The 23,623-nt window shown below is 44.7% G+C and overlaps 1 protein-coding gene and 1 non-coding gene across 10 annotated transcripts in view; both read right to left on the bottom strand.

The window, feature by feature from the left end:
- The window catches only part of APBB2 (amyloid beta precursor protein binding family B member 2), a 405,965-nt gene that overhangs the window by 35,330 nt on the left and 347,012 nt on the right, over positions 1 to 23,623 (bottom strand). Inside the window, exon 1 of one of the 9 annotated variants that reach the window (XM_032136021.2) lies at positions 12,809 to 12,827. The exons of the other annotated variants lie outside the window; for them this stretch is intronic. The gene's annotated coding sequence lies outside the window, so the exon portion shown is untranslated. Of the gene's footprint in view, positions 1 to 12,808; positions 12,828 to 23,623 lie in introns of those variants that run through there. 9 annotated transcript variants of the gene reach the window in all.
- On the bottom strand, positions 23,435 to 23,536 carry LOC116457167 (small nucleolar RNA U13). Its single transcript, XR_004244937.1, has one exon. It is a non-coding gene; the product is annotated as a small nucleolar RNA U13 (small nucleolar RNA).

Genomic DNA, 23,623 nt, shown 5'->3' with positions numbered 1-23,623 from the left:
CTCAGGTCCCTCTGTGCTACTCGGTTCAACCTATCAAAGCCAGGCTTGGGTAGCAATTTACAAGATCAGCAAAGGACCCAGAGACCTGGATGCTGCCCAGTCTGAATCCACAGCTGGGTAACATTATGCAAGTCACACAACCTCCCTAATTCTTGGGTTCCTAATCTCAGAATGGATGTGCTAGGAACTTCTTAGTGCTCAGATTTTTAGCAGAAAAGGATATGTTAGTGCTTTGACTTGCTTTTAATTATAGCAAATGTTTTCAATTTTTTATTTTTAATAAAAAGCCTATCTGTAGTGTGTGACAAAAACTTTAAAAATCTAACAATCTGAGAATACAACCTGTTTCTTTTGTGTATAATTATTATTGTAGTCTTGGATATTTTAAATCAGATCCATTGCTAGTGATTCACTTAAAAACATACCATCAAGATGTAGCTACTGTGTTTTTCCCTAAAAGCAGACTTGGAAAAAATGCTACTGCAAACTTTTAGCACAGTTAATTCATTTGGGGTTAATAAACACTGCTTGATTTAAGTAACAAAGTGAAAACCAGCCATAAATAAGAGACGCAGAGTGATCTTTGAAATGTCATTCAGAAACCCAGAAGAGTCAAAGACAGTGCCAGCAGCTCCACCAATTCAACACCTTGTAAATTTGCTGGGAAGAAAACATCAGTCCAAAGCTGGGCTCCTGCACAAGACAAACCAGTCTGAGAGTGGAGAAGGCTAGATTTAGTGCCAGGCGTAAGTCTACTCCCTTCTTGCTGTACAACATGCCAGTGGGAAGAATTAAACCCCAAGATTAATTCCACATGAGCCGCACACCCCAAGGCTGCCTGATCAGCATGCTCTCCATGGCAGTTCCTTGGGAAAATAAATGCGGGAGTAATTGGCAATGTTTTCATTAATATAAGCCTGAAATAACAGAAGTACTTGGCATGTGTAATTGGAATCCAAATGAAAAGGAAATTCCTCAAAAAAAACAAAAAACAAAAAAAAACCCCAGCACACCAGAATGACAATGTCTATTCCAGCTTTTTGGAAGAGGACGCCATCTCCTGTTCCCTGGCACAGCCACCTACTTCTCATGCTGCGCACGACTGTCCACTTTTCACAAACTGAGCACGCGAGGCAAGGCCTTGCCAGTAGACTTCTTCCTCCATTTTTGCAGAAGTCTCTGTTGCATGCTTCTTTCTGATGCTTGTCTTTCATCACTGGCCATCTCTCCAGCCTTTTGAGCACGCATCACACCATTATCCACAGGACAATGATATAAACACTGCAAAACTTTACATCATGAAAATTCTTGCACCAGCTCCCGAGTTTGACAGTTTTTTCCCTCCAGCTTCAGGGGTGTGTGTGTGTGTGTGTGTGTGTGTGTGTGTGTGTGTGTGTGTCATTTATCAGCTGTCTGCCCTTGGTCAGGGCCCTTAGCCTCTTTCTTTTTCAGTTTCTTCATCTGTGAAATGGGAATCATAGGGGCCCTCAGGTCCTGAGAGTGCTATAAGATTCCATTATTTAATCCATATAAAGCTCCTACAGGGTGGCGGCTTGAGTATGGCCTTACAGTGCAGGTCAGGCCAATCACTATGTGAGAGAGGGAAGGGGGGCTCCACCAGGAGAAAGGAAAGGTTCCTGATCTGTTTTGGATCAAGGCATTCTGATGAAAACACTCCAAAAAAAAAAAAAAAAAGTGCCCAGACTCACAATTTTATACACCATTTTGGAAGGGGGCAGAGCTGGAACAGTTCAGTGATTCTTGAAACTCAATCCCAGGTCCCTTTAGAATCTACATGCCGCAGGTGAAAGGCCTCTGAACTGAAACGAATACTGAATTCATGCAAATTTACCATCTGATTTCTGGCTGATATTTAGAGAATTCATCTCAGGGAAAGGTTCTATCCTTCCCAGGATCAACCGGTGACATGAACAACCGTCTCTGACCAAGTGTGCCTTCCTTTCCAAAGCAAGCTCCCCTCCCACCTCACTGTCCTGCCCAGCAGCGCCATGATGGGAAACTTAGACTTCCAGCACTTAGAAGTGTAAAGCTAGGAGTTAAAGTGGTTAAGGTTATTGAAATTCAAGGCACATTATTCTAAACAAAGGACTTTCTCATGCCATTGGAGGGAAGACACAATAGTTACCAGCCCGCTTACTAATGAGGAGGGGGAAAAAGGATATTTAAAAGCAACCAGGAAATGAGTATTTTTAAAAGTCCATCTTTGAAGACTTTAAGCAAGAATTAACGAGCTTCAGCTTTCATCTGTGCTATATCACAGATTAAAAAAAAAACAAAAAACCAAATGCAAAAATCTTGCATCTCTGAATATCTGAGAGAAGAATACACACACAAATTGTACTTAGTTATTAAGTGAGAGATAATTTATGCCATGTTCTAGTTTCAACTTTAAAGTTTAGGGTACGATGAAAGGATAACGTTATATAAATTCTACCTGAACTGTGAAACCATGGGTTAGCTTCCTTTCTGAAAGCCAAGATAGTAAAACAAAAATAAAAAATACCAGGTCAGGCATGGTGGCTCACACTTGTAATCCCAGCACTTTGGGAGGCTGAGGCAGGTGGATTACTTGAGGCCAGGAGTTCAAGACCAGCCTGCCAACATAACGAAACCCCGTCTCTACTAAAAATACAAAAATTAGGGGCCGGGCCTGGTGGCTCACGCCTGTAATCCCAGCACTTTGGGAGGCTGAGGCGGGCAGATCACGAGGTCAGGAGATCAAGACCATCCTGGCTAACACAGTGAAACCCTGTCTCTACTAAAAATACAAAAAATTAGCTGGGCGTAGTGGCGTGCACCTGTAGTCCCAGCTACTCGGGAGGCTGAGGCAGGAGAATGGCGTGAACCTGGGAGGCGGAGTTTGTAGTGAGCCGAGATTGCGCCACTGCACTCCAGCCTGGGCGACAGAGCCAGACTCCGTCTCAAAAAAGAAAATAATAATAAAAAATAAATAAATAAATAAATAAATAAATAAAAATACAAAAATTAGCCAGGCATGGTGGCGCATACCTGTAGTCCCAGCTACTCAGGAGGCTGAGACGTGAGAATCACTGGAACCCGGGAGGCGGAGGTTGCAGTGAGCTGAGATCGTGCCTCTGCACTCCTGCCTGGGTGACAGAGCAAGACTGTCTCAAAGAAACAAAACAACACAAAACACCGTGACACCAGAAGGCTCCTATCTGACAAAGCACAGGAACGCATAAGGATTTAGAAGTGATTCAGAGCAGGGAAAATGACAGCACAGTGGTTTCCATGCCAGAATGCCATCAGGGTACAAACTCCTGGCAAGGTGCAGACAAGACTCCTACTTAAAACCACGGTGTGCACCCAGCCGCGTGGAGGACCTCAGCCACGTGCAGGACCTCAGCCATGTGCAGGACCTCTTGTGGATATGGCATATTCATGAATCACTTTCTGAATTTTCAAGGGGCTTTCTTTGTGCCAGTTCAAAGGAGTACTAGGGTAGATAACATGGAAAGCCAATACATATGGCCTTCATTTGAATTGTTTGTTGTTTTTGCTTGTTTTTTTTTTTTAAGAGATGGGATCTTGCTCTGTTGCCCAGGCAGGAGTGCAGTAGCACGATCATAGCTTACTGCATCCTCAGACTACTTGGCTCAAGCAATCCTCCAGCCTCAACCTCCCAAGTAGCGGGGGCTATAGGTGTTTGCCATCACACCCGGCTAATTTTTTCTTTGTTGTAGAAATGAGGTCTGACTATGTTGCAAAGGCTGGTCTCAAACTTTTGGGCTCAAGCAATCCACCCATCTCAGCTTCTCAAAAAAGTGTTGGAATTACAGGCATGAGCCACCATGCCCAGCCCTGAATTTCGTTAACTTCTATCTAGATACAAGTATTTCTGGTATAATGTAAACTCAATAATATCTAAAGAAAAGCAGACACCAACCCTAAGAAGGCTGATTACCACTAACCAAGTAACAGCAGTGGCTCCTGGCTATGATTGCTTCTGTCTAGCCAGGCTCTGTTCTTGGTGCGCACTGTCGCCAAGCCACACAATAACCCTGCAAGGGGAAGCATCACGACTCTCATTTTAAAAATGAGGAATCGAAGGATCAGAGAGTTTAAGTTGACTTGCTCCAAAGCCCACAGCTAGCAGGTGGTGGATCTGCAAACAGAACGCAGGCCTGCTGGCTGGGCTCTTCCCTGCCGTGTAGCTCTGAGGCACCTAGCACCTGAGCCTGGCTCCCTCCCAGTTAATTGGCTCTGCTCAGGACCCTATCCCTCACTGGAGGTAGCCTCTGCTGTGCCTTTCTCTCTTTGTCCCTATTGGACTTCTGGTTCCACCATTGCTGGAGCTGGTGATGGCAATTAAGTGCTGTGTTTGGTTTAAATTACCTTCCTTTCATCCTCTGCTCAGTAGCCACTTATTCCATGACTCCTCTGTTTACAATTCCCCCCCCCATCTCCCGCCACTCCCCCCCCTAATCGCCACCACAAACTCCCTGCCTCCAGCCACACTGGGACTCTTTTGCTTTGAAACATACAAGCCCGCCCCTGCCTGGGCTTGCTGTTCGACTGCTTGGTCTGCTTTTCCCCCAGGTCCTCCCCTCATCATCCTGATCATCACTGCCTCCAAAAGAACCCTGAGGATCCCCCAGTCATTGTCAACATTCACAGCCATCTGAAACTACCCTATTTCCCTTTCTCCACCAAGAAAGTAAAGCTCATGCGAGCAAGAACCTTTCTGCCTGTTCACTTACCACTGTCTGGCACATAGTAGGCAATCAATCAATATTCTTGAATATGTGAATAAATAACTAAGTAGGGGAAACTGTGAACTCCCTTCTTCCTGATCAAGTTGGTAAGAAGCTAAGGGAATGATGCCACAAACAGTAGGCAGTTGGCTGGATTCCTTTTTCTCCTGCCATTGCTCATCACAGACAGCACTTTTAAAATGACTTTGGTTCATATCCTGTTTTCATGTCAGCCGAAACAATGTTAATAAAACATATATTTCATCTGAACAGGCAGGAGGCAAGTTCTGAGAAGATTATTAATCTCTTATGACTCTATTTAAAAGCAAAGCGAATCTATACTCTGATCATCCCCAGCAGAAACGACAACGATGTTGCTAGAGCTCCTAACTAGATTCCTTCTTTGGAACATTTGTCTAAATGAGAAATAGCTCCTCTGCTCCTGAAGAAATCAATATATAAATTTCTCTTGTATATTGATTTCTATCAAGATTTATCCCCAGATAATTTTCTTTATATCTGTACTCTAAGAGAAATAAACCTCTGCTTATCATTTAGGGAAAAGACCCAAGACAACACATTCCCATTACCTGCTGAGGCAGTGATGGACTGAAAAGCTGCCCTTTGGGGAACCCACAAAGCATTCCTCCCGTCCCCTCAGAGGGACTAGGGTATAATGGCAGGAATTAACGTCTTGATACAGTTTGAAAGAATATGTACTCTTCCTGTTTACTAAAGTTACTTTTTTTTTTTTTTTTGAGACAGAGTCTCGCTCTGTCACCCAGGCTGGAGTGCAGTGGCACCATCTCGGCTCACTGCAACCTCTGCCTCCCAGGATCAAGCAATTCTCCTGCCTCAGCCTCTCGAGTAGCTGAGATTACTCGGCGCCACCACACCCAGCTAATTTTTGTATTTTTAGTAGAGACGGAGTTTCACCATGTTGCCCAGTCTGGTCTCAAGTTCCTCACCTCAGGTGATTCACCCGCCTCGGCCTCCCAAAGTGCTGGGATTACAGGCGTGAGCCACCGTGCCCTGCTACTCAGGTGACTTTTTATAGGCAGTTTGTCTCTTTGTTTCAGCATCATTTTTCCTTTTTCATTGAATATGATGAAGAATCTTTAAAAAACGAAAACCACAGTGCCACTGCTGTAACATCCTGCTTTGTTTTTGTTAAGACATGGAGTCTTAGATGTTGTCCGGGCTGGACACAAACTCCTTGACTCAAGTGATTTGCCCACCTCAGGCTCCAGAATAGCTGGGACTACAGGTGGATACCACTGTGCCCGGCTTTGTAACACCCTATTATTATTATTTGAGTTTGGCTTCCTGTTATTGTCCATATTTGACAACTATTAACAATATGTCATCTTAAAAAAGAAAGAGGCTCAAGTGTAGAAATACCCCAAAGACCCTGACCTTCTGCAGGAATTCTCTTTGGGGGCTAATTTTCAACATAACACAAAGCTGGCCAAAGATGACTGAACCTTCTTACTTCCAAGTGACGAAATCCCTATTTGAATTGTCATTAAAGGTTCTATGCAGGTCCTTCAGATCAGGATCAGCAAATTATGATCCCCCCAAATCTCAGACTGTTTTGTGAATGAAGACTACTGGACCACAGCCACACTCATTCACTTAGGCAGAGGCTACAGCTCCTTTTGTGCCACAACTGCAGAGCTGAGTAGTTGCAACAGAGGCCACATGGCTCCAAAAGCCTCAAATATTTAATATGTGGCCAGTGCCTGGGAGTTCGAGGCCAGCATGGACAACATAGTGAGACCTCATCTCTACAAAAAACTTTTAAAAAATAGCCAGGTGTGGTGGTGCGTCAAGTGTGACTCTCAGCTATTCAGGAGGCTGCTTCAGCCCAGGAGGTCCAGGCTGCAGTGAACCGTGATCACATCACTTGCACTCCAGCCTGGGTAACCGAGTGAGACCCTGTCTCAAAAAAAAAATTTTTTTTAAATCTGGCCTTTTACAGAAAAAAATTGCCAACCCCTGCTCTAGAGGACAATCTGTTTCAAGGGTGCAACATACGATGTGGACAGCACTCGCTAAACACTTCGTGGAGCCCAGTGCAAAATGAAAATGCAAGGCTCTCTGTCAAAAAAACAATGAACATCTTCAAGATGTTAACAGTAGAGTGTAAACCAACTGAGGGACCCTGAGACTGGCTGAGATGGTAGAATAATTCTTGTTCCAGGTGACAAACTCCCAGGGCTGGCTAGAAACTCTTCCACCAAGATGCAGGAGTAAGAGCATTTACAACTTGCAAATGCTTTAGAACCAAACAACCTTCTGCTCAACTGAAATCTTACACGGATGCCCAACATGTGAAGTGGCAGCCATGCGTATGTCTGCCCCAGCCATTTTATTTCTAAAAGGTCACTAGCAGGCGATGGCTCTTACAGTGTTTTAAAGGGGAGGGCGATGAAAAACACACCAGAATCCTCGAAAACAGCATTTTCAGGTAACATGGCAAACAGATGCATGCTCTGATATGACAGAATCAGGCCAACTTGGCCCCATTGTCAACTGTGCTCTCGGCTGCTGCTTGTCCTCTATCATAATTATTTCAACTGCCATAATTTATTCATCCCCAGACAAGCTTCCATGTTATAAGGTACCCAGATTGAAATGGCTGGAAGCTCAAATCACTCCTGCCCTTTCCCATCTGCTCAAAATACTGACTGCAGAAGGAATATTTTCTATGCATATATATTATTTTTATTTTTTTTGCAAAACCAAACCAAAGTTATCTCAAAACTCAAGTTCTCTGACAAACATGTCATTAAGCTTTCAAGTTCACAATTCTGAAGCTGGAAGAAGAGGGCAGAGAATCCTATCAGAAACTCAGTATTTAGTTCTACTTTACAGCTATAAGGAAATGGCTTCTCTAGCTCTCAAAATGCTCAGTGAATTTCCTGCAAAGTTACTAAGAAAGTTACTCTCTTTGAATTGAAATACACATGGAACAAATTTCATATTTATGAGAGAATATCAATTGTTGGAACTACAGAGGATGCTGCATGTGAAGTAACTTCAAATGTAATTATGGGGCCGGGCGCAGTGGCTCACGCCTGTAATCCCAGCACTAAAGCGGGTGGATCACTTGAGGTCGGGAGTTCAAAACCAGCCTGGCAAACATAGTGAAACCCCGTCTCTACTAAAAATACAAAAAATTAGTGGGGCGTGGTGGTGCATGCCTGTAATCCCATCTATTTGGGAGGCTGAGGCAGGAGAATCGCTTGAACCCGGGAGGTGGAGGTTGCAGGGAGCTGAGATCGTGCCACTGCACTCCAGCCTGGGTGACAGAGCAAAACCCTGTGTTCAAAAAAAAAAAAAAAAAAAAAAAAAAAAAAAAAAGGCGTGTACCCTGGGGGGGGCGGGGGGGGGGGGACAGAGATCGTGCCACCGCACTCCAGCCTGGGTGACAGAGCAAAACCCTGTGTTAAAAAAAAAAAAAAAAAAAAAAAAAAAGGAATTATGAATGGATTCTTATAAACTGGGAACAAAGGTAGAATAATTCCATATAAATTAAGGCTTAAACCCATCTTCTCTTCTCAGTCTGATTCTTTATTTTCATGCCAGAACAAAGAAAAATGCTCAAAGGTCTCATAAGTAGTTGAGAACGACAGAAAGGGTATTGAAGGGTGAAAACATCTTGGAAAAATGGCCAAATACACAAGATTGCACTGGATGGATACGTCTGCTCATCTACACTGGAGAACCAAAGAAAAGTAAGTCAAAAGTCTTTTTTTTTTCTGTCACCCAGGCTGGAGGGCAGTGGCGCGATCTCAGCTCACTGCAACCTCCATCAGCCTCCCTAGTAGCTGGAATTACAGGCATGTGCCACCATGCCCAGGTAATTTTTGTATTTTCAGTAGAGACAAGGTTTTGCCACATTTCCCAGGCTGGTCTTAAACTCCTAGCCTCAAGTGATCCTTTGGGGGCACTCGGCCTCCCAAAGTGCTGGGATTACAGCATGAGCCCCTGTGTCTGGCCTAAATCAAGGTCTTGACATAACATAAATGGAAAGGGACTTGTCCCATGGCTTAATAACTTTGTCCTCGAACAGTCATTACTTCTATTAGCATGTATTTTCTACAGACATAAACAACGCATCAAAGAAATCAGGTGTGGTCCCAGATCACACCCCTTCCTGCGTCTTCTACAGTCAACTCGGCAAGTTCAACCTCCACATTTCCCCCACCTGCCTGCTTCTCTTCATGACCTCTGCCACGTCACTAATCTCTCCTGGACTAGGGCTGGCCAACTGGTCCCTCGGTTCCCACTCCTGTTCCCAATATTTATTCCCTGAGATCTTTTTGTAAGAAATAAACTAGATCATGGCGTTCCCCTGGTTATCCCTCTTCACGGGCACCTCATGGCAAACCTTTAACCACTGCCCAGAAGCCCTAAAGAATCCTGTCCCCACCCACCTCTTCCAGCACAAACCACTGGCCTCCTCTTCATCCCCAGGCATGCTGAGTGCTCCACTTCCTCAGTGCTTTTTTTTTTTTTTTTTTTTTTTTTTGCGATGGAGTTTCGCTCGTTGCCCAGGCTGGAGTGCAATGGCATGATTTCAGCTCACTGCAACCTCCGCCTCCCAGGTTCAAGTGATTCTCTTGCCTCAGCCTCCCGAGTAGCTGGGATTACAGGCATGCACCACAATGTCTGGCTAATTTTTTTTTTTGTATTTTTAGTAGAGACCGGGTTTCACCATGTTGGTCAGGCTGGTTTTGAACTCCTAACCTCAGGTGATCCACCTGCCTCGACCTCCCAAAGTGCTGGGATTACAGGTATGAGCTACCACACCCAGCTGTTCCTCAGTGCTTTCTATTCACTCCCCACGTGGCTGGCTTCTCAGCCTTCAAGCCCAGCTCAAATGTCGCCTCCTAGGACAGGCTGCCTCCTGCTGGCCCCTTTCCCCTCTGAGCTACTCTGTTGCATCATGCTGTTGATGGTCTTCAAGGCACTCGGCATAACCTGTATCATCTTGCTTCCTGAATTGTTTTTCCAGCTTATCTCCTGCCTCTTCAAACAGGGACCTTATCTGTCTCAGTCCTTCATGCTGCCTCACAAGGTGCCTGACACACGGATGCTCCTTATCTGCTGAACAGCATATTAACCCTTAGACTATAAATATTAAGCACATGATGGTCAAAATTAAACCCTAAAAGTAGACAATGAAGCATTTTCATCTACATTCATTCATCTGCCCATTCAACAACTGGGTTATTTATGGAGGGCATCCTATACTAGGTACTATGTTAGGGCCCGAGGAATCCAAAAGTCTAAGAACTTCTCAAATATATCATATTCTGTGTTCAATCCAGGCTCTTTAAAAAGACAAGTTACACTACTACTTAGTATGTTTTTCTGTGATCCTAGAGATTTGTGGAAAATCTGAAAACCTAGATAAGAGGTTATATGCCATCAGTTTACTCCCAAAAACCCAAGAAACGTATATGGAGAGTAAACAGGGACACAGTTAAGTCATCTCTTAACACTTGGGAGCCTGGACAGATGTAAAGCTTTGCTCAGCCAGTAGTACAGAATGAAATTCATTTCCTAGGCCTGGTGCGGTGGCTCACGCCTGTAATCCCAGCACTTTGGGAGGCCGAGACGGACGGATAAGCTAATGCCAGGAGTTTAAGATCAGCCTGGCCAACATGGCGAAACCCTGTCTCTACTAAAAATACAAAAAAAAATTAGCCAGGTGTGGTGGTGGGCGCCTGTAATCCCAGCTACTCGGGAGGCTGAGGCAGGAGAATCGCTTGAACCTGGGAGGCACAGGTTGCAGTAAGCCAAGATTACGCCACTGCACTCCAGCCTGGGCAATAAGAGCAAAAGTCCGTCTCCAAAAAAAAAGAAAGAAAAAGAAATTCATTTCCTTGGGGGGCTGTCCAAGAGGAAAGCTGTATAGGTGAGACAAGGAGGCTGCATGACTGATAAGTTTTTGTAACAAGCTGGAATTACCCCATTGAAATCAATAATGCCAATGTTCAAACTCTTTAGAACTCAGCTCTGCCCCTCCTTGCAGCTGCAGGCTCCTTTGAGATCAAAGTAAGCAAGTTCAAGATGACCGACTTTAGTGCCCAATGGCCCACTGGTGTGATTAATACTTCCACCCTTGGAGTGCAGATGACCTGAGGCCCCTCGTTGTTTGCGCCTACTGCCACACGCTCAGCTGACCTCCAAGGCGGCCATCAGGAGCAGTATCTTCTTGTCTCATCCACACTGCTTCCCAGGGATGCTCCAGTGCAGAGGACCTGCAACGGGCCCCATGCCAGCATACTGTGAGCTCCAAGAAAGGAAGAAGATACCTGTTGTATTTATTATACCACTTAATCACCAGCACCAATGCCCAGCACATGGCAAGTGTCCAATAAATACTTATTAAATAAATTATTCCCATTGCAGAAAAGCTAGAACTAAACAATGTGGCAGCTGTTAGAAAAGTGGGTTTCTCACATCTGCAAAATGAGAATGATAAAATGAGGCCGGGCGTGGTGGCTCATGCCTGTAATCCCAGCACTTTGGGAGAACCAAGGCAGGTGGATCACCCAAGGTCAGCAGTTCGAGACCAGCCTGGCCAACATGGTGAAATCCCGTCTCTACTCAAAAAAACAGAAATTAGCCAGCTGTGGTGGTGTGCACTTATAGTCCCAGCTACTCAGGAGGCTGAGGCAGGAGAATCACTTGAACCCGGGAGGCAGAGGTTGCAGTGAGCCGAGATTCTGCCACTGCACTACAGCCTGGATGACAGAGAGGGACTCTGTTTCAAAAAGAAAAAAAAAAAAAAAAGGGCAAAAAGGAAAGGAGGGTTCTTACTGAGCTACAAACCATGACACCTTCTTTGATAATACTGGCTGATGCTTTATGGAAAGTCTTTCCCCTCTTAAGCATTTAATTCACACTCCCTTTTACTTATAACTTTTACAAAATTACAGACCACATTTACAAACACATTCTGCTTCTAACTTCTTAGGAAAGGCCTCAGGACACTTAATAATTCCTTTCTGAACGCAACTAACTAAAAGGCAGCAGCAAGAATCTGAACTTTAGAGAGAATCTTACAAACTACTCTTGCGTAAGAGCTCGGCTGGAGGAGGGGCCAACTGCTCAATGGCCTAAGAAAACCTAAAAGAGAACAGCATGAGGAAAGCAGGCAGAACCCCCATTCATGATACAAGTCAAAGCCAGGCTGCAGCTGCAGAGTTACAAAAAGAAAGAAAAAGGCTAATGGGATTGCCTCCTCCTCCCGCCTTCTCCTACCCAAGGTAGTAATGAAGATTCACAGCTACACATTAATTAGGAATCCATAGACGTGCGTGGTTACAATATTGGTATAGGGAAACAGATAATAGAAAAGGCACAGATTCCTCCACAAGCTAACAGAGTGTTGTAAGCAATATTTAAATCATCACGCCTTTCTTTTCAAAAACACTACTTCTTTCTCAATGCCAAGAGCTGGCTGCGTTTCTACATTTGGGGAATTTGAGATATTTTCTCGCATGGAAGTCACACCAATATCCTAAATCATGTAACTAAAATCATTTGGAAATGCAGTTTTTCTACACGAAAGGATATTGCTTTTAATCCAAATATTGGATTACCAAAACCCTGAAATATCTTTCAGTCCTAACGTAGACAGGAAGACAGAAATGTGGCCTCACCAGGGGGCATGTGAGGCGAAGGCAGTCACTGCCTCAATCATAGAACGCTGTCCATGGCAGAAATGCCCCGTGCAGACCCCATCAATGAATAGCCCACCCCGAACAGTCCTGCACTGGCGAATTGGGGGTCCAAGGACGCCTCCCCCCCATTTCATACAAGCCTCACTCCTTCCCACCGGCGGGGCAGAAAGCCCCCTCTTCAGCCCTTCCAGCCGCCCAGGACCAGGCAACTCGCTAAGCGCTGACTCGGGGAAGGGAGGGCGCAGCCTTTGTCCCGCGGGTCTCCTGCGCCCGCCTCGCTGTCCCCGCGAGCGAGCTTAGGCTCGACCCCCGTTCCCTCTGAACAAACCTGCAAACAAAGGCGCGCCGTTCCTTCGCCAACTTCCTCACCTTTGCCTCCCGGTCCTTCCGAGGTCGGGCGGGGATGCCGCCCCAGGTGCTACGACGAGCCCCAGGGTGTCGGCACCAGCCGGCGCTGCCGTCGCTCAAGCAGCCGCGCGCACTGCCCCGGGCTCAAGTTGAAGCGAGCGGCGCCCGCGCCTCCCTGCCCCGCCCGCGCTGCCCGCCCGCCGCCGCCGCCCATTGGCTGCTGGGGAGGCGCGTGGCCCCGCCCCGCCCGGCCGCACTCCAGGCAGGTGCTCCCGCCAGGTGCTCCCAGCTGCTAGGGGCCTGGCTCAGGGCGGGCAAAGAGGATCCCCCACCCCCACATACTCCCTTCCTGTAACGAACGTTTCCTTTTTGGACTCTCAAGACTTAGAAAGTTCATTCAAACCCACTGAACCTCTTTAGAAAAAGTTGATGCTCTAGGCTTGGTTTTTCTTTTCTTTTCTTCCTGAGACAGAGTCTCGCTCTGTCGCCCAGGCTGGAGTGCAGTGACGCGATCTCGGCTCACTGCAACCTCCGCTTCCCGGGTTCAAGTGATTCTCCTGCCTCAGCCTCCCTAGCAGCTGGGATTACAGGGGCCCGCCACCATGCCTGGCTAATTTTTCCTATTTTTATTTAGTAGAGATGGGGTTTCACCATGTTGGCCAGGCTGGTCTCAAACTCCTGGCCTCAAGTGAGCCGCCCGCCTCGGCCTCCCAAAGTGCTGGGATTACAGGGATGAGCCACCGCACTAGGCTGGGTTTCTACGATCCTGATTGTGGGGCGAGTGGGGGAAATGGGGGGCGGGGAGGGGTGGTTGGGGAAGGGAGGTATTGCAGCCCACAGCCAGAAAGCCTTTGGGCAGAAAGACAGAAACCAAACTGTAGTTTGATAAATCTGAATAATCAGATTTTAAGAGGCAGCAAATTCTGAATCGAGCTGGAAAGTGTTTACAGATTATCTGCCAATTTACACAAAGCGCTTAGCAGTACACCCCTACACCCTTTTGTAATCCCTACCTCTTTTAAGACACGTTTCCTTTATAGCTGACTTGAAGCCAAGATCCCACAGGCACCCCAACATTGTCATCTCTAGCTGAGCGCCCCTCCCACCATACACATGGAAGCAGAAAATGTCCAATTGGCTAAGTGACAGCACTTTCAGCACTTTAAGTAAGAGTCCTGGCTAGCCACTAGTCATATAAATATATGAGTTGGAAGGAAAAATCCAAGGTCTCTTACTGACTGTATTCTGTGAGCACTGAAAGTACTTCCTCTTTCTAGTTGTTTCTGGGCAGGTGTAAGTTATTTGATTGGTCAATTAACAAAGTGAAATAGGGAGGCTGAGGCAAGAGAATTGCTTGAACCTGGGAGGCGGAGGTTGCAGTGAGCCAACATCGCGCCACTGCACTCCAGCCTAAGTGACAGAGCGAGACTCCGTCTCAAAAAAAAAAAAAAAAAAAAAAGAGCTAAATAGGCAAAGCATATTAGCCATGTTTTTGGCTATATTCAAAGTCTCATACACTCCTTTTACAAAGAAAGGAACAGAAAATAGGAAATACACATGGAAAATCAAGGGAGTATGTAACTAGTAGGTCTTGTTTGGGTTTGGTAAAACACACCACAGGTGTACAGACAACTTTAATGTTCATGTTTAAACGAGGATCAGGTGTTTTCTCATTTGTTCAACATTTACTAAGCTCCTCCTAAGTACCAGGTTCTGCGCAGAAAATTTTGTATTAGGCTTTTGTGGTTAACAGTTGTCTTTCTAGGGAGTGCATGATTTAACTCATGCTGTTTCTGAATCTACGATCAGTAACATTTCAATTATTTGGAAGAGTTATTGACAGTAAACTGCTTTGGCAACCATAGCTGTTTGGAACACAGCACAAACTGCAAGTGAGGCTAGAAGAGGGTTTAAGACTTAGGGTTCAGCAGCCAGAACAGACAGCAGCAAGCTCAGAGATACGAAACAAGTTAACAGGATTGTACCTGTCACCCCTTCAAAGGCTGCCTCTCCTTCCTTACACATCATTCCAGTGAGTTTGGTTGTCTGATTCTCTGTCTATAGCAGGGCAGAAGCAACAAATAGATGGGTCTGCCAGATGTCCATGGGGTGCGTCAAGTGTGACAGCTGAGGGTCTGCTGGCAGGAAGCCACGTGTGACAAGTCCTGCCAACTCTGCCTCCTCCTGCTCTCTCCAACTTGCCCCCTTCTCTCAACTCCATGCTGCCACCCTAGTTCCAACAATCATGTCATGAGGAGGGCTGCTGTCATTTTTTTTTTTTTTTTTGAGACAGTGTCTCACTAGTGCAGTGGCCACTATCTTGGCTCACTGCAACCTCCTCCTCTTAGGTTCAAGTGATTCTCGTGCTTCAGAGATGGAGTTTTGCCATGGTGGCCAGGCTGGTCTTGAATTCCTGGCCTCAAGTAATCTGCCCACCTCAGCCTCCCAAAGTGCTGGGATTAGAGGCATGAGCCACCGCACCCGGCCTGCAGTAGTGTTTTAACAGTCTCACTGCCTCCACTCATCTCTAACAAGCTATTCTCACAGGAGCCACATATGTCCCTTCAAAACAAAAACAAAAATCACAAATGCAAGTCCCTTCAAAAACAAAAATCACAAATATGAGTATCCATGCTTGAAGCTTAAAACCACACAGTGGCTTCCCATTGCAATGCAGATAAAGTCTACAATCGCTTTCAGGGTCTCACAGGCCGCCTGGGATCAGGTCCCTGCTTCTATCTCCAATGCTGCAACCACATTCCCTCCTCTTTGTCTCTGCTCCAGTCCCCTTTTCTTCTTCCAGTTCCTGGAACGTGCCCAGCTACTTCCCACCTCAGAGCCTTTGCACTGACTGTGACCCTCCTAGAATGCTCTTCCCTGCACTGCTCACCTGATGAATCCCGCTCATCTTCTAGGACCCTCAGCCCAAGAGTTGATTCCTTTGGAAGATGTTCCTGATAGGCAGTGTCCTCCCTGACAGCATCCCAGGCTTTTCCTTCGTACCCCTGCTGCAGCTTGGTGTTAAATATTTGGAAAATCATCCATTTATTATTCATCTCCTTCACTTTACGTGAACTTTATAAACTTAGAGTCTGGTTTTGTTTCTGTACAGTGAAGAATTTAACCTTGGCTGAAGAGAGCCTCTGCCCTCAGCTTCTGGGAGGTAAACTCTAACACCGTGGAACGTTGTGCCTGACCGGAGTGTTTCTGTTTGCTTAGGGGCCTTGGGACACACTAGAGGGTCTAACAGGGTGATCTCGGTGGGCGCTTGGCCCATGCAGTATCAGTTCCACCTCTGGAGGGGCTCGAGACTGAGATTAGCCCTGGACCAGTTGTCTATGCCTTTGGGGTGGAGCCTCAGTAAAAATCCTGGACACCAAGGCTTGGATGAACTTCCCTGGTTGACAATACTCTGTGCTATTGTCACATGGCAATACCAGGGAAGTTATGCTGCCTAGGACACCGTGGGGAGAGGACAACTGAAGGCTCAGAACTTCCCAGGACTCTGTCCTATGTGTGTCTTCCTTGGGCTGATTTTAATCAGAATCCTTTTCCTGTGACAAACCACAACCATGAGCATAATCACAGCATTCAGTGAGCTCTATGAGTCCTTCTAGCAAATTATCAAACCTGAGGGTGGTCTCGTTGACTGTTCTCTAACTTGGCAGTTTCACGTTGTATTTTCAGCAGTAAGCACATTTCCTGACATACAGTAAGTGCTTAATACATCCACTATTGATTAAATTTAATGAGTTACTATTTTTTAACAGATTTTTTTAAATGACCAGGTAATCAGCATATAATGCTTTTATGATTTAAATAACAAATTTCCATTTTCCAAATGCCTACTTATGAGTTAAGGTCCAGATCAAACAAATGCCATCTCTCCCATGAGGCCTTTCCCTACTTCCCAAGGGCTTGTCATCCTTGCCTTTGTGTTCTCTGGCTCATCACTTTGCTTTCGAAGCATTAAGTAGTAATAAAACATATTTCTGACCAGGTGGGCAATATAGCGAGACCCCCATCTCTACAAAAAATTTTAAACATTAGGCCAGGTGTGGTGGCTCACGCCTGTAATCACAGCATTTTGGGAGGCCGACGTGGGCAGATCACTTGAGGCCAGGAGTTCAAGAACAGCCTGGCAAACATGGTGGAACCCTGTCTCTACTAAAAATACAAAATTAGCCGGGCGTGGTGGCACGTGCCTGTAATCCCAGTTGCTCAGGAGGCTGAGGCAGGAGGATCGCTTGAACCTGGGAGGCAGAGGTTGCAGTGAGCCAAGATCACACCGCTGCACTCCAGCCTGGGTAACAGAATGAGACTCCGTCTCAAAAAAAAAAAATTTTTTTTTTAAACATTAGCCAGGTGTAGTGGCTTGCACCTGTTGTCCTACCTGCCTGGGAGGCTGAGGCAGAAGGACTGCTTGAGCCCAGGAGTTTGAGGCTGCAGAGAGCTATGATCTTGCCACTGCACTCCAGCCTGGATTATAGAGCGAGATGCTATCTCTAAAATAAATGAATAAATGAATGAATGAATAAAAATAAAACATCTGCTTTTGTGAAGGATATCTATGTTAGATAAACTCTGAGTCCCTACTACTGGGCATGGGGCTTGTACAGAACAGGCAAACAAATGGTGTTTATGGAATACAGTTTTTAAAAACAGGTCTGGTTCATAGAAAGACAGGTTCAATTATGTGTGAAATTCTGGTACATATTACAGCTCATTCCCTGATAAATATGGTAGCTGTTACTGTAGTAACTGAGTATTATGAGGGTGTTCTATTGTTTTCTTTTTTCTTTCTAAAAATAAAAATGTTCCTCAGAATTATGATACACTTTAAAAAGCCCAGACATGCTTTAAATAAAAATACAGAAACTGATCACCCAACTTTTAAAAGGCATCTGACTTCCTAATTAGAATGAAATATCACAGTTTATTTACAAAATACAGAAAGAAAAAAATTCAACAAACCTAACCTCTCATCTTTCTTTCATAGAAACCTAATTGAAAATTCAACCAGCATACAAATAACCTATGATGTCCCCAAGTAGCATAGAAAAATCAATTTTACTTCCTTCAGACCTGCATTTAAACTGGATAATAACTGATATAACGTGCAACGGCCATAATCCAATTTCAACTTGTTTGATTAGATGAGTATAAACATTCAACAAGAAAGTCACAGGGCTATTATGACAATGTTGACGCTATTAACTCATTATAGAACAAAGCATTGTAATTTGCTCCTAGAGAACATGCTACTAAAATATATAGATATGAATTTGAACTATCCTTAAATACCATCCACAAAGATCCTTATATTGCCTCAGCCAAAGATAAAAGCAGCTCTGAACGTGGAAGCCACTTCAAAATCTCCTGAATTGAGGATAAGGGAATCCCTGAAGGATTCCTTAAATATTTGAGACTATTTTAACATCCGTTTGTATGACACTTGCATAATCAGAGGATATCAAAGCAGCACCCAGGTTAGTGGTCTCAAACTATAACGTGCATCATAACAGTTAAAATGATGGTGCCACAGTCTTGGCCGGGCGCCGTGGCTCACGCCTGTAATCCCAGAACTTTGGGAGGCCGAGCTGGGTGGATTACGAGGTCAGCAGTTCAAGACCAGCCTGGTCAAGATGGTGAAACCCTGTTTCTACTAAAACTACAAAAATTAGCCAGGCATGGTGGCAGGCACCTACAATCCCAGCTACTTGGGAGCCTGAGGCAGGAGAATCGCTTGAACCTGTGTGGCAGAAGTTGCAGTGAGCTGAGATCGTGCCACTGCACTCCAGCCTGGGCAAGAGTGAGACTCCATCTCAAAAAAAAAAAAGCGCCACAATCTCACCTAGAGGGTGTGACTCAGTAGGTCTCAAAAAGACTCCTCGCTTTTTTTACATAAGTACCGTCCCTTCTGACCCCAATGATTTGGAGGCAGGTGTTCAGTGGGCTGTACATTGAGGATTCAAAGCTGTTTCCAGAGAAGGGGACTGGTACTTTGTGTCAGAGGAGAAAGTCAGATGACAGATAAAGACACTGGAAGATAGGATGCTGCAGCTCTTTCTGTGTCCTGCACTGCATTCTGAGCTCCCTGAAGGGAGCAACCATGCTTTACTTGTTTTTGTATCTTTTGTGCCCGGCTCAGCACTGAGCACTTAATAAATGAAGTACATTCGGGACAAAGTGGCATGCATCTATACTCACACCTATGTGGATGTCAGAAGCATTCACCATGGGTACATTTCTGAGGGTCATATCACAACAAGGTTATCAACAGAGCAGGCGGGATGTTTTGGCAGGACCTTGAGGTAGATCAATGCCTTTCAAACTTCAGTGTGCAAATGCATTTTCTGAGGACTTGTTAAATGCAGGTTCTGATTCAGTGGGTCTGGGTAGGGCCCTGTCGTTCTACAAACTACATCCCAGGTGATGCCCAAGTTCTTATTCAGAGGCTCCACTTTGAATAGCAAGAATCCATACGTGAATCATCTAAACCATGACCACAGGGACAAATGAGCAGCAAAAAAGGTCTTCAATGAGCTTGGACAATGAAAGCCAGGGAGGCCAGGTGCAGTGGCTCACACCTGTAATCCCAGCACTTTGGGAGGCTGATGTGGACAGATCATTTGAGGTCAGGAGTTTGAGGCCAGCCTGGCCAATATGGTGAAACCCTGTTTCTACGAAAAATGCAAAAATTAGCCGGTTGTGGTGGTGCACGCCAGTAATCCCAGCTACTCAGGAGGCTGAGGCATGAGAATTCACTTGAACCCGAAAGGCAGAGGTTGTAGTGAGCCGAGATCACACCACTGCACTCCAGCCTGGGTAACGGAGGGAGACTGTCTCAAAAAAAGAAAAGAAAAGAAAAGAAAAGAAAGCCAGGGAGTTGTGGACTAACAGTAACATTCCCAACTTCTTTTAAAGCACTATGTAGGCTGGGTGCGGTGGCTCACGCCTGTAATTCCAGCACTTTAGGAAGCCGAAGCAGGTGGATCAGGAGGTCAAGAGATAGAGACCATCCTGGCCAACATAGTGAAACCCCATCACTATGACAAATATAAAAATTAGCTGGGCGTGGTGGCGCCAAGTAATCTCAGCTACTTGGGAGGCTGAGGCAGGAGAATTGCTTGAACCCGGAAGGTAGAGGTTGGAGTGAGCCGAGATTGCGCCACTGCATTCCAGCCTGGCGACAGAGTGAAACTCTGTCTCAATAAAAAGAAAAAAACAACAACAACAACAAAAAAAACACTGTATACCTGATTATTGCTCCTGGAGGAATCTATAATGTGTATTTGTAAAAGAAAGCCCCCACTGCCCCACAAGACATCAGTCACAGCAGACGCTTAGCTTGCACTCACATAAGGATGTGCCCTTTATCTGAAAGGGATTGCCACAGTATCTCTTTAACTCAACTCTAACAAAAATTTTGGAAAAAACAACAAAAGAAATTCTCCTGCCCAATGGCCTGGAGTCTTCCTGTTCTGCCCTGTAAAATGCAAAGGCTATTTATAATAAATGTGTATAACAAGAATCTTTGTTAACTGGAAGAGATTCTGAAGCCCTAGGCAGGCAGCATAGCTCATTTTCTTTATGCAATATTCAGCAGAAAAAAACCTCCCACTACTCCAAAGACTGCGGGCCATTCCCTGGCCTTCGCTGTACTATGAAGAGATTTGACTTATCTTCCCACCACCCACCACCCACCAGATCTCTTCTTCCTAACTGCTGCAGGGGGTAGCGAGGGTGAGCATAAATTGTTATCCTCCATGGTTCAGAATCCTAAGGGAACCAGTACAACGTTCAATTCTTTTTTTTTTTTTTTTTGAGACAGGGTCTCACTCTGTCACCCAGGCTGGAGGGTAGTAGTGCAATCTTGGTTCACTGCAACCTCTGCCTCCTGGGTTCAAGCAATTCTCCCACCTCAGCCTCCCGAGTAGCTGGGATTACAGGCATGTGCCACCATGTCTAGCTAATTTTTGTATTTTTAATAGAGACGGGTTTTACCATGTTGGTCAGGCTGGTCTCGAACTCCTAACCTCAAGGGATCCATCCACTTTGGTCTCCCAAAGTGCTGGGATTACAGATGTGAGCCACCACGCCTGGTCCTTTCAATTCTTAAAATGTTCAACCATCTCCCCACTCAACGCCCTGGCTTGCTCTCCCTGGAAAGCAGAATTGCAAGGAAGGACAGGGGTACTGCACGCACAGGGACACAGAGTCACGGAGGGCCAAGGAAAAAGCTGGCTGTCTGGCAATTTCCATGATTATAATTCGAGAAAACGATGTTTGTGTTTCTGCATCAGAAACTCAAGCTGAAACTGATACTAAACCCATGGCTGGGAAGGTAGGGTTAGGAGAGTAAGACAGTAGGGGCTAAGGAGTGAAGACGAGAAGTTCTTTAAAAATAAGTAAGAATTTTCCCTCACTGCCAGCCCACCAATGATCTGATTTCTGTCCCTGCAGTTTTGTCTTTTCCAGAATGTCATAAAAAGGGGGTCCTGTAATACCTAGCTTTCTGAACCTTGCTTCCTTCACTTAGCATAATTGTTGAGTGTATCAACAGTTCATTCCTTTTTATTGCTGAGAATTCCTTTGCATGGATGTACAAGAGTTTGTGTATCCATCTACCAGTTGATAGGTATTTTACTCTTTCCAGTTTTGGCAACTATGAATAAAGTCAATAATAAGAAAACAAACAACGCAATTTTTTAGATGGGCAATAACATCGGAACAGATATGTCACCAAAGAAGAGAAATGTTTTTCACAAGTAATTCTCCTGCCTCAGCCTCCTGAGGAGCTGGCATTACAGGCATGAGCCACGATGCCCGGCCGACAGTGTCCTTTTAGATCAATTTTAGCGTATCACCATTTTTGTACTGTTTTTACAAATAAAAGCTTTATTGGAACACAGCCATGCACATTCATTTATATCTTGTCTGTGGGTGCTTTTGCCTAACATGGCAGAGAGAGCATGACCTACAAAGCTTATTTACTGTCTGGTCTTTTGCAGAAAAAGTCTGCTGACTCCTTCTCTAGCAGAATGGCCTTTTAGTCATTCTATTAATATAAACGATGAGTATACTATTTGTTAGCTTTGTATAGGTACTAAGATCTGTGCAGTATTTTCTATCTTCAGAGCATTTTTCATATCTATCATGTCACTATAGCACCCCATTAGCCCTATTAAATTAGCTATTATTATTACCAACCCCCTTTTTGTAAACAAAATAGGCTCAGAGGGAATGAGTGAACTCAATTATAAGAGGTGAAGCCAAAATTTGAACCTGTCTCATTCTCCGAATTGTCGGCTCTTGTCACAAATAAATTGATACATCACACACAGCAAGCTGATCATTTAGTAGGTGAGTGAAGATCGACTTGAATTTTCATCTGCCTAAAGTCTCCATTGAGCTCATTCAATTAAAGTTCCACACAAAGTTCACATATGGGGCTCCTGTTCTCTGAGATGACGTTCCCATGTACTCTCATTCCTGGGACTTAGAGACTGCTTAGCCTACAAAAAACTTCTCTTGTTTACAGTCTGTATTCCTTTCATATATATTAGTTAATGATATCGATCAATTATCAGGGAGCTGATCTAGGTTTTGTGGGACCTAAAGCTTAGACAACTTCTGGGGCCTTTTTTTTTTTTTTAAGAATACAAAAATATCTTCCTTTTGCAAAATCATTTTACAAAAACCATGTGATCTAATTGCTAGCCCTCCTCCTAGGGTCTTGAAAGGGGCTCTAAATTTTCAGCCTCCTAAGTAGTTAGGTCTACAGGTGCACCGTACCTATCTTTTTTTTTTTTTTTAGAGATGGGGTCTTGCTATGCTGCCCAGGCTGGTCTTGAAATCCTGGCCTCAAGCAATCCTCCCATGTCAGCCTCCCTAAGTATTGGCATTACAGGGTGAGCCACCACACCCAGCTGGTTTTTAAAGTATGGTCCACAGATAGAATTAGTGTCACTTGGGAACTTAGTAGAAATGCAAATTCTCAGGCTCCACCCCAGACCTACTGAATTAATTACAACCGCTGAGGCTGGGGCAGAGCCAGCTTTGTTTGAAAAAGACTCATAGTGGATTCTGACATGCACTTGGATTTGAGCATCACTGCTTTACTGGACCACAGATTCTGCTTTCTTCACTCATGTAGAAAATCTTTTGAGGAAAAGAGGGGAAACTGCATCACTGAAGCAAGCTGTATAATTTTTCTTTAGGAACACAATGATCCAGTGACCAATCTGAACCATAAGCAATCTCAGCTTCAGAATTTCCGGAATCCATGACATGTGAGATGTGTCAGGATTAACCAGAAGTAAAGGCTGGCAACTCAGAGTCTACTTTGATAGTTTCTGTTGCACTGATGATAAATTAACCAAACTCGTGACTTATTAATTGAATGGAAAATGTATATTTAAAGACTCCTGATACAGTCAGAAGACTGAATCAGTAATTCCAAACTCTGAATCATCTTAGAAGTCAAAGAACTTTCCACAAAGGAGCTAAATTACTTACCTCAAGCAAAATTCCTTTTTATTTAAAGAGTTGAGATTGGACCAAATCGGTCATTTTAGCCACCAAAGAGCCATTTTATTATTTTTGCCAACAAGGACCTCTTATTTTAATATCTTTTTTCATTCACATCAATAGTAGTGTGCCAACTTTGTAACAAGGTTTGCGGAAGGCACATTTCACACATGCACATGAAAAGCCAATCACCATGCTTATGAACTACTAAAGGATCAATAATATTTATTTCTTATACATGTGTTACCTCGATTTGTCCCCACACCACCTTTCTATTTTTTTTTTTTTTCTTTGAGACAGAGT

This window comes from Hylobates moloch, unplaced genomic scaffold, assembly GCF_009828535.3.
Source record: "Hylobates moloch isolate HMO894 unplaced genomic scaffold, HMol_V3 SCAFFOLD_17, whole genome shotgun sequence".
Taxonomy (NCBI): Eukaryota; Metazoa; Chordata; class Mammalia; order Primates; family Hylobatidae; genus Hylobates; species Hylobates moloch.
This window is presented reverse-complemented; position numbering and strand designations above follow the sequence as displayed.